The sequence below is a fragment of the Nerophis ophidion genome, linkage group LG02, assembly GCF_033978795.1.
Source record: "Nerophis ophidion isolate RoL-2023_Sa linkage group LG02, RoL_Noph_v1.0, whole genome shotgun sequence".
Classification (NCBI taxonomy): Eukaryota; Metazoa; Chordata; class Actinopteri; order Syngnathiformes; family Syngnathidae; genus Nerophis; species Nerophis ophidion.
In genome coordinates this window covers 60,893,385-60,909,461 of record NC_084612.1, presented here as the reverse complement: position 1 = coordinate 60,909,461, position 16,077 = coordinate 60,893,385, and the positions used below count along the sequence as shown (strand labels likewise).

At 41.0% G+C, this 16,077-nt stretch overlaps 5 non-coding genes across 5 annotated transcripts; 1 reads left to right on the top strand and 4 right to left on the bottom strand.

Moving 5' to 3' along the window:
* Window positions 1-1,943: 1,943 nt before the first annotated feature.
* Window positions 1,944-2,015, bottom strand: trnae-uuc (transfer RNA glutamic acid (anticodon UUC)). Its single transcript has one exon. It is a non-coding gene; the product is annotated as a tRNA-Glu (tRNA).
* A 642-nt stretch (window positions 2,016-2,657) lies between these two features.
* On the bottom strand, window positions 2,658-2,739 carry trnal-aag (transfer RNA leucine (anticodon AAG)). Its single transcript has one exon. It is a non-coding gene; the product is annotated as a tRNA-Leu (tRNA).
* A 12,180-nt stretch (window positions 2,740-14,919) lies between these two features.
* On the bottom strand, window positions 14,920-14,991 carry trnae-uuc (transfer RNA glutamic acid (anticodon UUC)). The gene has a single exon. It is a non-coding gene; the product is annotated as a tRNA-Glu (tRNA).
* Window positions 14,992-15,634: 643 nt separating this feature from the next.
* trnal-aag (transfer RNA leucine (anticodon AAG)) lies at window positions 15,635-15,716 on the bottom strand. The gene has a single exon. It is a non-coding gene; the product is annotated as a tRNA-Leu (tRNA).
* A 139-nt stretch (window positions 15,717-15,855) lies between these two features.
* Window positions 15,856-15,927, top strand: trnad-guc (transfer RNA aspartic acid (anticodon GUC)). Its single transcript has one exon. It is a non-coding gene; the product is annotated as a tRNA-Asp (tRNA).
* Window positions 15,928-16,077: the final 150 nt, after the last annotated feature.

The following is a 16,077-nucleotide window of genomic DNA, read 5'->3' as shown; positions in this document are numbered from 1 at the left end:
ATCGGTCTTTGCCTGGGCCCTGGAGAGGAGGTGCAGACTGAGGCCAAGGGAAAAAAACAAATAAATTAAAAAAATAAAAAAACAACTCATAACCATGGTACACATCCCTCTTCCATGTGTGTAAGAGGGAAACATCAAACATCAAAGAACACAGAGGACATTAAAGACATTAAAGCAGCAGATACAACCAGACACATCTACATACAGCTATGAATAAAAAGTAAAATAAACATATCCACTGTGGTGGCATCTGCGTTGTTCCACGCCATCGTCTGCTGGGGAGGAGGAAGCATGGTCAGAGACAGAAGCAGACCCAACAAAGCAACCAAGACAGCCGACTCCACTCTCGGCCAGTGTCCAGTCCGAATGGATGAGCGAGGATACGTCCAAGGTGACCGAGGTGTCCGACACCTGCTCACCCAGTCAAGACACCGCGAAACCTCTCCGTCCCAGTGCTCAGTGCTAGCTCCGCAGCTCCTGTCTCTTCATCCGCATCTCCTCCAGTACATCCAAACATACTCTGGTGTAGCAGACACCCAGCAGCTGGTCTCCATAGCCAAAAGGCTCCCGGGAGGCAGATCCAGAAGTCCATGAAAAAAGCACCACAGAGGTCACGAAAGTGCCACCCCTTGTCACACAGTCCCAAAGGGTCCCGGACCAAAAGGCAAAAAAATATAATAAGACATGAAAACAAGAGGGAAACACAAAAGGATGACACAAGAGCACAGAGCTCCTGCCTACAGCAGCCACTACAGCAGCGCCATCTTGGAAAAAAGCAGCGCCATCTTGGAAAAAAAAAATAGCATTAGAAAAATCAACCTTGGTAGAATTAAAAAAGTCCTTAGGCGAAGCCCTATATGGTCTTATTTACTACAACACATCTAACCACCGATGAGCAAACACTGACAACAGTTTAATTACACATATACACATACACCAATGGTTAGCCTAAAGTCAGATGGTACGGAAAACAGCTTGAATACAACCACAGACAGTCTATGTTGGTCACCTTCAAATACCATATTGAGAAAGTTAAAGCTAAGGTTGGATTTGGAAACAGCATCCTAAAAAACTGTACAATACCAGCCGGGGAACATATTCTGCCACTATCCGAGCAACTGAACTCGCCTTATGAATCAAAACAGCCAAAAGTTCCTCATGTCAGGTTGCAATCACGTTGAGTCATCTTGCCGAAATCAATCCTGGCCTAAACACTGCCTGCGAGGAGGCTCTAACTGGGTGTTTGAAATCAATTAGAACCTACAATCTCTATCTGCTGTTAGGCATTGATCCTCCGTATTATCTGACGTCAGAGGAAAAGTTCAAACAAGAAACTGACCCTCGTCTTAGTCTGTTTGACCGAGAACCAGCAACGAAGAGATTAAAATCAAGGCCAATTTCTCCATCCTCGAAAAGCCCTGACTGACAGCCATCACCGCAACAGGTTGGCCCTCTGCTAAAGCCGCAGGGAAAATGCCTCACACAACTAAACAAATCTCTTCTGCCCGGCTCCAAAGAAGTGTGGCGTTTTGGTCCTGCCTAAATCGCCCAAGATCTGAGAAACGGAACGTTGCGAGGTATCCATGAACAAACGAGGCTATGAGGATGTTCTACAGCATGTTAGTGTGGAGGAGTGCAGATGATGTCATTTGTTAGTCTGCTCTCTCCTGCCTGTGCAATTCAACCAACAAGATCTGGATGCCGTCAGTGACTCGGCTCGGGTGTGGGGTGAACTGGAAAGGTGTCGTGCCGTGGAACTCGAAGAGAACAAGAAAGAGGAAAGCTGGGAATCTCAGGCACCTTTTTAGGGCCAAACTGGTGCAATGTCCACATTGCCTTTATGGAAAATGTCAACGATAATGCTTTGTATATGATGAGCATAAAACATGGAAGTCACATAAGTTTTATAGAAATTGCCTGCTATGAGAACGGAATGGCTAGCTTTCCCTGACCGGGAATCGAACCCGGGCCGCGGCGGTGAAAGCGCCGAATCCTAGCCACTAGACCACCAGGGAACTAATCCTTTTTTTTTCAGACACTTGTCTCATGCATGGTTTCTTGACAAATGTGTGAAGCACCCATTGCATTCATGTACCATGAAATGTGAATTGTATTTTTTGAACCGGGGTAACTTCTGTGTCTCAGTGAAGTGATAACCACTACACTATGGAAACTGCTGCATGAATTTGGACTTGGATGTGTAAAAATTGTACAATAGTAACAATAAAGAACAGACTTTCTTTCCTCATGTCTTCTTAGTGTAGTCCGTGTTGAGGATAAGGTTGTTGTTTCTACACAATGTCACCAGACAGGCTAACTCCCTCCTGTAAGTCGCTCTGTGCCGGCCAGTGATATGTCCTATCACTGCGGTGTCATCAGAATATAGAAACAGATAAAAGTGGACTGAATGTCTTAAGTAGGGGCGGTGATCTTCAAACGACATGTTGATAAACACACAACCACGTCCACCTTTGAGCTTTTCCAGAGGCTGCTGGCGGGCCTTAAAACTGTGCTGGTTGTGTTTTTTTCTCATTGCATCCCTGGCATGGAAAACTCCAAAGATAACATTTGGGCCCTATTTTTCAAAGCTTTCCAAATGAGGCCAAGAGTCTTATTGCCTCAGTCAGGGAAGATACAAATGCGTTACCTGCAAAATATGGCAGTGGCAGGATTTGAACCCATGCCTCCCGAGAGACTGGAGCCTTAATCCAGCGCCTTAGACCGCTCGGCCACACTACCCTTATTCCCAGCTTTCCGAGGATCAAATTGTTGGCATTATGAGATAGCAGAAATATGATATGGCAACACTTTGGTTGCGGTGTGGCAGGCAAAAGCCAAGGATGTTAGAAAATGTAAGGGGACACCTTCTGTCAAAAAATGATTTATGGGGGGTCATAAATCAATGATTTATGAGGGGTCAAGTTCAAAGGTCAAAGGTCAAGTTCAAGGGTCAAAGTCAAGTGGGTGTGGCTGACCCTGGAAGAGGGTAGAGATAAGACCTGAGGTGGGAGTGGTTTAACCAGGAAGAGGGTGTAGTTTTAACCAGGAAGAGGGTGGAGTTTTAACCTGGAAGAGGGGGGTTTAAGACTTGAAGGGGGAGTGACTTAACCAGGAAGAGGGTGGGTTTAAGACCCAGAGAGGGAGTGATTTAACCAGGAAGAGGGTGGAGATAAGACCTGAAGTGGGAGTGGCTAAACCAGGAAGAGGGTGGAGTTTTAACCAGGAAGAGGATGGAGTTAAGACCTGAAAAGGAATTGGTTTAACCAAGAAGAGGGTGGAGTTTTAACCAGGAAGAGGGTGGAGTTAAGACCTGAAGAGGGAGTGATTTAACCAGGAAAAGGGTGGAGTTTTAACCAGGAAGAGGGTGGAGTTTTAACCAGGAAGAGGGTGGGTTTAAGACCTGAAGAGGGTCGGTTTAAGACCTGAAGAGGGAGTGATTTAATCAGGAAGAGGGTGGGTTCAAGACCTGGAGAGGGATGTGTTAAGAGGGAACAAAGGAGGGTTCAGGTTGAGGTCAGTTTTTAAGGAAGCTTGAGAATGTCATCTGATCAGCATCTGACCAGCAATTTGACAGTTTAAATGTTTACGATCGTCGCACACCGAAGCTTGAGAATGTCATCTGATCAGCATCTGACCAGCCATTTGACAGTTTAAATGTTTACGATCGTTTGAAACAACTTCCAGACCCCACGAAAACATATTTAAACGATTGGGAGGAACTAATTAGGTTAAGGTTAACCATATGTTTGACCCTGCTTCGATGTATTGATGGCTGGGAATGTTACGTGGGAAGATGTGGACACGCACAAACGCACGCACATACACACACGCACACACACATACACACACACACACACACACACCATTACCTTTGCTTTACCACGTAATTAGACAATGGTTTAACTCCATTTAAGCATTTAAACGTTAAAAGCATTGCACGTGTACGACGTTGTAATACTTTTCTTTTTTTTACCAGCAGATGACGACGAAGTGAAAGACGAAGAACTTTGTTTGATCGATCCTACAAAGTTGGAAGATGATTATAAAGGTGTGTTTAACCCTTCGAATTATTTAATATTATGTGTATTCATTATTTTGTTTCATAGAGGAATTGCCTTAAGATCCTAACGCGATCGTTTTAACACAATCGCAGTCTGGTGAGTCAAATGATTCTCATTTTACAAGAAAAAAACATGCGGTATACAATACATATATACATATATTTACTTACAGATTTTCCGTTTGCATCTCCGGCTCGCTGGTCTCCCTTAACGCTGTCGGGTCCGTCAACGGCCGTCGAAGAGACTCGGCCATTCCAGGCAGAGGAGAAGGCTTGATTCCGCCAAAGACTCCAGACATCGAAACCTTGGTCCGGGACAATATGATCGAAAACAACGGCGAATGTCCGACATGCCCCCTGCCGTAAGTTTTTCTTGCTTTCTGTAAGCTTTTTAAGATTCTCCGCGGTCTTAAAGAACTCCTCTCACTCCTCTGTCTTCCGCTCAAATGAATTTCGCGCCTAAGGGGAATGGGCGGGGACTGATTCCGGAGGTGGGCGGTTGTTTCCAGCAAGCAACCTTCTGGTGTGCATTAGCGCCACCTACTGAAATGGAGTGTGGACCAAGATGGATCCCTACTCTATATTCTTTTATTTAACCCAATGTGTTTTAAATACGTGTATAATGCTTTATATCCTATGTGTTGTGAATTCCATCCTACTATATCTTCCAAGGAACCCAAAGAAATGTTACCACACCTCCCGCTTTATTTATTCTGTAGATTGCCTGAACTATTTCATAAACTAAATCTTGTCTTGTTTCTGATGCTATGTTTTTTTTTTATGCTCATCAATGCACTGCTGGAGTCCGAGCACACAACTACTTTCCTTGCTTTGTTTTCCTCTATCCAGTTAACTGCCTTATAAATTGCTACCAATTCCCCCGTAAAAACAGATAGTTTATCACTGATTATTTTATTTAATACTATGTTTCCTTGTGGGATAACTGCTGCAGCTTCTACCTTACTTTTTATAGTTTTTGATGCATCCGTATATATATCATATCTCAATCTATTTTTCTATCTGGTAACTATTTAAATTTCTATTCTTTAGTTATTGCGTGTTTTCTTTTGGGTTATCAAACATCCACGGTGGTATTGCAGGAATTGGTACTGTAGGACTAACTTTAATATTGTCAATTTTAACTTTATTACATATGTCTCCTATAATCCACCCAAAACTATTATTTTTTTTCTCTTTTTCTTGGCAGTTTGGTAGCACTGGACAAGTGGGATATCCTTGCTTGGATCCTTTTAAAGTTGCCCGATAAACTGCTGAAAGTTGATCTCTCCTCTTGTACAAAGGTTTTTCGTTCATTTTTACTTGTAATACTGCCACTAGGGTTGATGTAGTAGCTCCACAACATAACCTTAAAGCCTGTGACTGGATCCAGTCTATTTTCCCAAGTCATGTTTTTGAAGCAGATTGGTAAATAATGCATCCGTAATCAATAACAGATGGAATTAAAGTGATATATATACATATATTGTTTTCAACGTCAACCTATCAGCCCCCCAATCATTACCCCTCAAAGCCCTCATTATATTTAACACCTTTTTACTTTTCCCCCTATTTTTAATTTTCCTGAAGGGACACTCCTGAACGAATAAATAAAGTACTATCTGATCTAATCTAATCAAATCTATTTTGCTGATGTGGGTTGACTAGTTCATATTTTTATCAAACCATATTCCTAAATATTTAAATACTTGTACCTCTTCTATATTTTCACCGTAGAGTTTTTATTTGGAGCTTGTTTTGTACTTTTCTCTTTGTAAAATGTATGACTTTTGTCTTTCCAACAGAGAATCTTAAACCCCAAGCCGTTCCCCAGTCTTGAACATTATTTACCACTTTGTTAGTTTTTTGATTATTTATTTTAACTCTAAATAATATACTAGTCTTTCATTAATCTTTTTTTTTTCATTACTTTCCCCAAATTTGAGGTCAATGCTATCGGCCTATAATTTCCTGCCTCTTCCGGGTCTTACCCTGACTTGCATATTGGAATTATTACCGCTAATTTTCCCCTCTGCCGGTCATTCTCCTTCTTCATATAACCTGTCATATCATTTCAAGACCACTTCTTTGACGATGCTACCTAAGTTTTTGATCATTTGATAACCCACTAGGTCTTTCCCCGGTGACGTATTTTTAACCTAATTTCAAAATTCGAACCATTTCATTCAAAGAAAATGTCATATCCATAGTGTTGGTAAAGCTATTATCGTTGTCTTCCATCATTTCCCCAATATTTAAACTCATCGTTTCTTCTCTCTTTTGTTTTTCTACATTTCTCAAATTATCATTACTGTGCACTTTAACAAATGTTTTTGCTAAAGGTTCTGCTGTTTCTTTACCCGTGACTACATCTTCTTTAATAAATGTGGCACATCATCCTCTTTACCCATCATTCCTATCTTTACGAATCGTTATATATCCTTTTATTATAAAGTTTAATTTTGGCTTCAGCCATGTTTCTTGAATACAAATTATATGTGGATTAGTTTTCATATTTTTAATATATCCTTTTAATTCATGTTCGGTTGCTATCAAACTTCTGGCATTCCACCGGACAATTAACAGGGTGTTGGAATGTGGTAACATGACTCCGTCACGTCTACTCTCTGTAGTACAGCTTGCACCCGGCCCCAAGATAGTTCTTTCAACAACTTTGCTGCTGCTTTGACAATTATTTTGATCTTCTCAGTCTTATTTCTAGCCTGTACTGTACAGTTTATTACGTAAGCCAGGAATACAACTAGTTTGTCCGTGGAAATTCCTGTATTTGTTGCCTCTTGTTTTTTTTTTTCTTGAACTATTCACACTTCTTTTCTTTTCTACACTTTCTTGATTTCTCACTATAAATGCCTCTGCGTATGTAATATTTCTTTCAACTTTGATTTGTTGTACTTCTGTTGCCTGTTTCATGATGTATGGCTTTTGATTATTTCTTTTTTCAATCTACAATTCCAATAAATAACACGTATTTCCAGATTACTTATAACTTTTTCAAAATAAAATGTAATTCCTGAATAAGATAATTGTATCGAATCCAATGGATTGTCTGGTCCTAAAACCTCTTTGTAATGTTTGTTTGATTCCTCAAAAATACGACACAGTCTAATTTGAAAAACATATGTGCCTCGTCGGCTGTAGTAAAAAAAACAACAACCCATGCCTCCTCGGTCTAACCTCTCCCAGCCCCTTTTCTGCCGTGTCAAAGATGGATCAGAGACCACCTTTGCCCCTAACCCCCACTTCTTCTCCACTACCAAGAGAACAGTAATTAATCCGAGCTGAGTTTTTTAAAATATTCCAACATGACTTTTTACTTTCATTTTGTATCAAAGCTGAGTTGTGCTCTCTGGTTTATTTTGCAAATGAACATGATCATGTACAAGACTCGCCTACCCACAATGCACTGCAGCCCAACGCTCCTGGTCGGATGTTTGTATCGGGGTTCATGGAGAGATGCGGTAAAGAGTGGTAGCCAAGACACACGGTCACACACGGTCACACTCGGCAATTATTTTGACCTGGGGAACAGATATAAAGGAAAAAATGGGGCCGGGATATCAGATTTTCAGGTACAAAAAACTTCACAATGACACAAAATAAACACAACAGTTAAACCTCACACTAAAAGCAAGACATTTACTTGTACGTTCAAAAGACAGAATAGAACAAGACAAGACATGCAATGCCATCTACAAAATGTTATGTAAATGTTAGTCATTACGCATGTGGCTATGGTTTTGATGTATTTGTTACAGACATGTTTACGTCAAGTAACATCACATGGTTCCATTTGCACCTTTCAACAAATCTGAAAAGGAATATTAAGAAGTAAAACTTATATTTAATCCTACCTCTTCTCCGAGCACACAGTGACTGTACATACGGGTCGAAAAATGTTTGTGGAGTTTTAAGGCAAATACAACTTCTTAAAGTACAAACGTATTTACAATCAATATTAAATGTTCCTTTCCCCCCAAAAAACAAGACACACAAAACGAAAAAGAAAGAAAAATAATAAATCAATCAATAAAATGCATCAGTCAAATAGTACAGGCAACTTCGTTAACATGGAGCCACAGACAATTTCATTCAAAAAGTCCCAATTGCTAACATAAAGATACAACAACAAATAAAAGCAAAGAAGGCCTAGTGGTTAATTACACCAACAGACAAAGTATTAAAAATGTCGGTCCAATAACTGCACAAGGGTGGGCAGAGCCAAAACATGTGTAGCAAGTAAGCTGGAGACTGTTGACACTGAAATAAGGCTATATGTGGCACAGATACAAGATTTATAAACTCTACTTAAAGCCCCACTTAAGAACTTTCAGTTTTGGTTTATATTGGCCGCACCAGTGAACCAAAGCGATGGCGTTTTCCCAAAAGGAAAACCACATTTACCATGAGGACTAGCGCATATAGCGTCAAACTGACACGATAATGCCACAATGATTCTGTATTACTGAACTTTCCACAGTAGGAACCTACATCCATTTTCTACCGCTTATTCCCTTTTGGGGATGTGGGGGGCGCTGGCGCCTATCTCAGCTACAATCGGGCGGAAGGAGGTGTACACCCTGGACAAGTCGCCACCTCATTGCAGGGTCAACATAGATAGACAGACAACATTCACACCAACCTACATATTTTACTCAAACCTTATATTTGCAGTTTGAAGTCACTGCATTGTTTTTTCCTTGTACAGTTCTTTTGAGTTTGTTGCATGGTTGGTCAGTGTGGAACTGCGATGTATCGCGCTGGTGGGTATTTATTGCTACCACACAAATTTCCAGTAGCTAAAATTAGCATTATTATTCTGATTTGAGCATTGAAAGTCACTTACTAGCATTGGTCTAAAATCTCACGTCTTTGACCTCACACAAGCTAGTGAAAGTCGTGCCATTGTTGATCCTTGATTGTCCCTCCCTTTTTCTTTTTTTTTGTCTCCTCAGAAAAAAATTTGGTAACTTTGTTTGTTTTATAACTTGTGCCAGGATAGCAGTAATTGCACAAAGGCATTCTTCTTCTTTAAGTTTTCTGACAGCACGTAGGCGTTCGCATCAACTTTCGTCTTTTTAACAAATGGGTAAAGGGGGATGATGTATGCCGTATAACTAATTGGCACATTTAATATTTAATAATAATGAATATTGTAAAATTCTACAATTTTGTTATTTAAAGGGGAAAACCCGATACAAAAGATACATAACAGTTGTTTACTGGCTAAAAATAAAATTATCCTGAAAAAAAATCACATTCATTTTTAGATTTAATCATACTGTACAATATCCTTAAAACATGTCATTGTGAAATAATTGATAATATTGTACATTGTACATTTTACTCCTCGTTTCATATTCAAAGTGAAAACATTTAAATGATCAGTTTGCCATTTAAAGTGAGATCCGTACAATTAGGTCAGGGCTTCTCAAACTTTTTTTTTCTGTCATCCCCACTTTAGACTAAGGAGTTAGTTTTCAAGGCCCACCTACCCCCATCGCCCCAACAAAACGCTAATGCCAAGCTCAACATTTTCAAATTTATTGAACATCATGTGTGGTCTCGAGGTGTCTCTTTAATTTGTTGGGTCTCATGCTGTCTGCTGCTAGCGGTTTTAGACACAGAACACACAGGGGTCTCTCCTCTGCCCCCACCACCGCTGCCGTGAATCCAAGAGAAAGACACCCTTCGCCATATTTTCTTTTAGGTTGACTTTTTGGTTGATTAGACCCGTCATATTTTTGTTTCTCTGCAGACCTTTGAGGTGCGAGTTGCAAATTTATCCATTTTGTGTGATTGTGGTCCGCACATTAGCCTGCTACCCATCCGCGCGAATGTTTGTTCCTCTTAGCCCCGCCTGCAAAAGTTACTGTTGCTATATCTGTCAAACTTTCGCTCCTACCGAGAAATTTAAAGCCTACAGGAAAAATAAGTAATTTACATTTATTTATACGGCGGATTTCACAAACAGAATCACAAAGTGATTTACAGTGTGTATAGAAAATGAAAGCATGGTAAAAAAAAAAAAAAAAAAAAAATTTAAGTGAAATTTCCTCCCGTTCCTCGCGCCCCACCTGTCATGTCTCTATTCCCCACACTTTGAGAAATGCTGAATTAGGTCAACATTTTTCGACCCGTATGTACAGTCACCGTGTGCTCGGAGAAGAGGTAGGATTAAATATAAGTTTTACTTCTTAATATTCCTTTTCAGATTTGTTGAAAGGTGCAAATGGAACCATGTGATGTTACTTGACGTAAACATGTCTGTAACAAATACATTAAAACCATAGCCACATGCGTAATGACTAACATTTACATAACATTTTGTAGATGGCATTGCATGTCTTGTCTTGTTCTATTCTGTCTTTTGAACGTACAAGTAAATGTCTTGTTTTTAGTGTGAGGTTTAACTGTTGTGTTTATTTTGTGTCATTGTGAAGTTTTTTGTACCTGAAAATCAGATATCCCGGCCCCCCAGACACATTTTTTCCTCTAAATCTGCTCCCCAGGTCAAAATAATTGCCGAGTGTGACCGTGTGTGACCGTGTGTGACCGTGTGTCTTGGCTACCACTCTTTACCGCATCTCTCCATGAACCCCGATACAAACATCCGACCAGGAGCGTTGGGCTGCAGTGCATTGTGGGTAGGTGAGTCTTGTACATGATCATGTTCATTTGCAAAATAAACCAGAGAGCACAACTCAGCTTTGATACAAAATGAAAGTAAAAAGTCATGTTGGAATATTTTAAAAAACTCAGCTCGGATTAATTACTGTTCTCTTGGTAGTGAAGAAGAAGTGGGGGTTAGGGGCAAGGGTGGTCTTTGATCCATCTTTGACACGGCAGAAAAGGGGCTGGGAGAGGTTAGACCGAGGAGGCATGGGTTTTTTTTTTTTTTACTACAGCCGACGAGGCACATATGTTTTTCAAATTAGACTGTGTCGTATTTTGGGGGAATCAAACAAACATTACAAAGAGGTTTTAGGACCAGACAATCCATTGGATTCGATACAATTATCTTATTCAGGAATTACATTTTTTTTTTAAAAGTTATCAGTAATCTGGAAATACGTGTTATTTATTGGAATTGTAGATTGAAAAAAGAAATAATCAAAAGCCATACATCATGAAACAGGCAGCAAAAGTACAACAAATCAAAGTTGAAATAAATATTACATACGCAGAGGCACTTAAAGTGAGAAATCAAGAAAGTGTAGAAAAGAACAGAAGTGTGAATAGTTCAAGAAATAAAAAAAACAAGAGGCAACAAATACAGGAATTTCCACGGACAAACTAATAGATTGAGATTTGATATATACGGATGCATCAAAAACTATAAAAAAAATTAAAGGTAAGAGCTGCAGCAGTTATCACACAAGGAAACATAGTATTAAATAAAATAATCAGTGATAAACTATCTGTTTTTACGGGGGAATTGGTAGCAATTTATATGGCAGTTAACTGGATAGAGGAAAACAAAGCAAGGAAAGTAGTTGTGTGATCGGACTCCAGCAGTGCATTGATGAGCATAAAAAAACATAGCATCAGAAACAAGACAAGATTTAGTTTATGAAATAGTTCAGGCAATCTATAGAATAAATAAAGCGGGAGGTGTGGTAACATGTCTTTGGGTTCCTTGGAAGATATAGTAGGATGGAATTCACAACACATAGGATACAAAGCATTATACACGTATTTAAAAAACATTGGGTTAAATAAAAGAATATAGAGTAGGGATCCATCTTGTTCCACACTCCATTTCAGTAGGTGACGCTAATGCACACCAGAAGGTTGCTTGCCGGAAACAACCGCCCACCTCCGGAATCAGTCCCCGCCCATTCCCCTTAGGCGCGAAATTCATTTGAGCGGAAGACAGAGGAGTGAGAGGAGTTCTTTAAAACCGCGGAGAATCTTAAAAAGCTTACAGAAAGCAAGAAAAACTTACGGCGGGGGCATGTCGGACATTCGCCGTTGTTTTCGATGATATTGTCCCGGACCAAGGTTTCGATGTCTGGGTTCTTTGGCGCAATCAAGCCTTCTCCTCTGCCTGGAATGGCCGACTCTCTTCGACGCCCGTTGACGGACCCGCCAGCGTTAACGGGGACCAGCGAGCCGGAGATAAAAATGGAAAATCTGTAAGTAAATATATGTATATATGTATTGTATACCGCATGCTTTTTTTCTTGTAAAATGAGAATCATTTGACTCACCAGACTGCGATTGTGTTAAAACGATCACGTTAGGATCTTACGGCAATTCCTCTATGAAACAAAATAATGAATACACATAATATTAAATAATTCGTAGGTTTAAACACACCTTGATAATCTTCTTCCAACTTTGTAAGATCGTTTAAACAAAGTGCTTCGTCTTTCACTTCGTCGTCATCGACTGGTAAAAAAAAAAAAAAGTATTACAACGTCGTACACGTGCAATGCTTTTAACGTTTAAATGCTTAAAAGGAGTTAAACCATTGTCTAATAACGTGGTAAAGCAGAGGTAATGGTGTGTGTGTGTGTGTGTGTGCGTGTGTGTGCGTTTGTGCGTGCGTGTGTGCGTGTCCACATCTTCCCACGTAACATTCCCAGACATCAATACATCGAAGCAGGGTCAAACATATGGTTAACCTTAACCTAATTAGTTCTTCCCAATCGTTTAAATATGTTTTCGTGAGGTCTGGAAGTTGTTTCAAACGATCGTAAACATTTATACTGTCAAATGGCTGGTCAGATGCTGATCAGATGACATTCTCAAGCTTCCTTAAAACCTGACCTCAACCTGAACCCTCCTTTGTTCCCTCTTAAACAATCCCTCTCCAGGTCTTAAACCCACCCTCTTCCTGGTTAAATCACTCCCTCTTCAGCTCTTAAACCCACCCCCTTCGGGTCTTAAACCCACCCTCTTCCTGGTTAAACTCCACCCTTTTCCTGGTTAAATCACTCCCTCTTCAGGTCTTAAACCCACCCTCTTCCTGGTTAAAACTCCACCCCCTTCCTGGTTAAATAACCCCCTCTTCAGGTCTTAACTCCACCCTCTTCCTGGTTAAACTCCACCCTCTTCCTGGTTAAACCACTCCCACTTCAGGTCTTAACTCCACCCTCTTCCTGGTTAAAACTCCACCCTCTTCCTGGTTAAAACTCTGCCCTCTTCCTGGTTAACCCACTCCCACCTCAGGTCTTAACTCCACCCTCGTCCGGGGTAAGCCACAGCCACTTGACCTTTGACCCTTGAACTTGACCTTTGAACTTGACCCCTCATAAATCATTGATTTATGACCCCCCATAAATAATTTTTTGACAGAAGGTGTCCCCTTAAATTATCTCTGATGTTTGCTTGTCCCCTGGAAAACACCATGTTATGCAGTCCTTGTTAGTATAGTGGACAGTATCTCTGCCTGTCACGCGGGAGACCAGGGTTCAATTCCCTGACGGGGAGATGGTTCAGGTACCTCTAATTTTCTTCAATTACATTCTTGTTGAAATTTGAGAAGTGACCAAAGTATCATTCTCCGATTTTTGTGATGTGTGGACTCGGCGTTGCTGCACAGCCCTATAGAAATCAAACACAGTATTTTACTAATGTTTGTTCCACCCTTCTAAATTAGGACGCAAAAGGAAGTCTTCAAAAAGGGAAAATCGTTTGTCAGAGTCAATGCGTCAAATAAAAGGTTAGGTATGCAGGAGCTGACGACCTCGACATAGCATTAGAAAAATCAACCTTGGTAGAATTAGAAAAGTCCTTAGGCGAAGCCCTGTATGGTCTTATTTACTACAACACGTCTAACCACCGATGAGCAAACACTGACAACAGTTTAATTACACATATACACATACACCAATGGTTAGCCTAAAGTCAGATGGTACGGAAAACAGCTTGAATACAACCACAGAAAGTCTATGTTGGTCACCTTCAAATATCATATTGAGAAAGTTAAAGCTAAGGTTGGATTTGGAAACAGCATCCTAAAAAACTGTACAATACCAGCCGGGGAACCTATTCTGCCACTATCCGAGCAACTGAACTCGCCTTATGAATCAAAACAGCCAAAAGTGCCTCATGTCATGTTGCAATCACGTTGAGTCATCTTGCCGAAATCAATCCTGGCCTAAACACTGCCTGCGAGGCTCTAACTGGGTGTTTGAAATCAATTAGAACCTACAATCTCTATCTGCTGTTAGGCATTGATCCTCCGTATTATCTGACGTCAGAGTAAAAGTTCAAACAAGAAACTGACCCTCGTCTCGCTCTGTTTGACCGAGAACCTGCAACGAAGAGATTAAAATCAAGGCAAATTTCCTCCATCCTGGACAAGCCCTGACTGACAGCCATCACCGCAACAGGTTGGCCCTCTGCTAAAGCCGCAGGGAAAATGCCTCACACAACTAAACAAATCTCTTCTGCCCGGCTCCAAAGAAGTGTGGCGTTTTCGTCCTGCCTAAATCGCCCAAGATCTGAGAAACGGAACGTTGCAAGGTATCCGTGAACAAATGAGGCTATGAGGATGTTCCACAGCATGTTAGTGTGGAGGAGTGCAGATGATGTGTCATTTGTTAGTCTGCTCTCTCCTGCCTGTGCAATTCAACCAACAAGATCTGGATGCCGTCAGTGACTCGGCTCGGGTGTGGGGTGAACTGGAAAGGTGTCGTGCCATGGAACTCGAAGAGAACAAGAAAGAGGAAAGCTGGGAATCTCAGGCACCTTTTTTTGGCCAAATTGGAGCAATGTCCACATTGCCTTTATGGAAAATGTCAACGATAATGCTTTGTATATCATGAGCATAAAACATGGGAGTCACATAAGTTATATAGAAATTGCCTGCTATGAGAACGGAATGGATAGCTTTCCCTGACCGGGAATCGAACCCGGGCCGCGGCAGTGAAAGCGCCAAATCCTAGCCACTAGACCACCAGGGAACTGATCATTTGTTCAGACACTTGTCTCATGCATGGTTTCTTGACAAATGTGTGAAGCACCCATTGCATTCATGTACCATGTCAGAAATGTGAATTGTATTTTTTGAACCGGGGTAACTTCTGTGTCTCAGTGAAGTGATAACCACTACACTATGGAAACTGCTGCATGAATTTGGACTTGGATGTGTAAAAATTGTACAATAGTAACAATAACGAACAGACTCTCTTTCCTCATGTCTTCTTAGTGTAGTCCGTGTTGAGGATAAGGTTGTTGTTTCTACACAATGTCACCAGACAGGCTAACTCCCTCCTGTAAGTCGCTCTGTGCCGGCCAGTGATACATCCTATCACTGCGGTGTCATCAGAATACAGAAACAGATAAAAGTGGACTGAATGTCTTAAGTAGGGGCGGTGATCTTCAAACAACATGTTGATAAACACACAACCACGTCCACCTTTTAGCTTTTCCAGAGGCTGCTGGCGGGCCTTAAAACTGTGCTGGTTGTGTTTTTTTCTCATTGCATACCTGCCATGGAAAACTCCAAAGCTAACGTTTGGGCCCTATTTTTGAAAGCTTTCCAAATGAGGCCAAGCGTCTTATTGCCTCAGTCAGGGAAGATACAAATACGTTACCAGCAAAAGATGGCAGTGGTGGTATTTGAACCCACGCCTCCCGAGAGACTGGAGCCTTAATCCAGCGCCTTAGACCGCTCGGCCACACTACCCTTATTCCCAGCTTTCCGAGGATCAAATTGTCGGCATTATGAGATAGCAGAAATATGACATGGCAACACTTTGGCTGCGGTGTGGCAGGCAAAAGCCAAGGAATTTTGCTTGTCCCCTGGAAAACACTATGTCAAGCAGTCCTCGTTAGTATAGTGGACAGTATCTCCGCCTGTCACGCGGAAGACCAGGGTTCGATTCCCTGACGGGGAGATGGTTTAGGTACCTCAAATTTTCTTCAGTTACCATCTTGTTGAAATTTGAGAAGTGACCAAAGTATCATTCTCCGAATGTTGTGATGTGTGGACTCGGCGTTGCTGCACAGCCCTATAGAAATCAAACACAGTATTTTACTAATGTTTT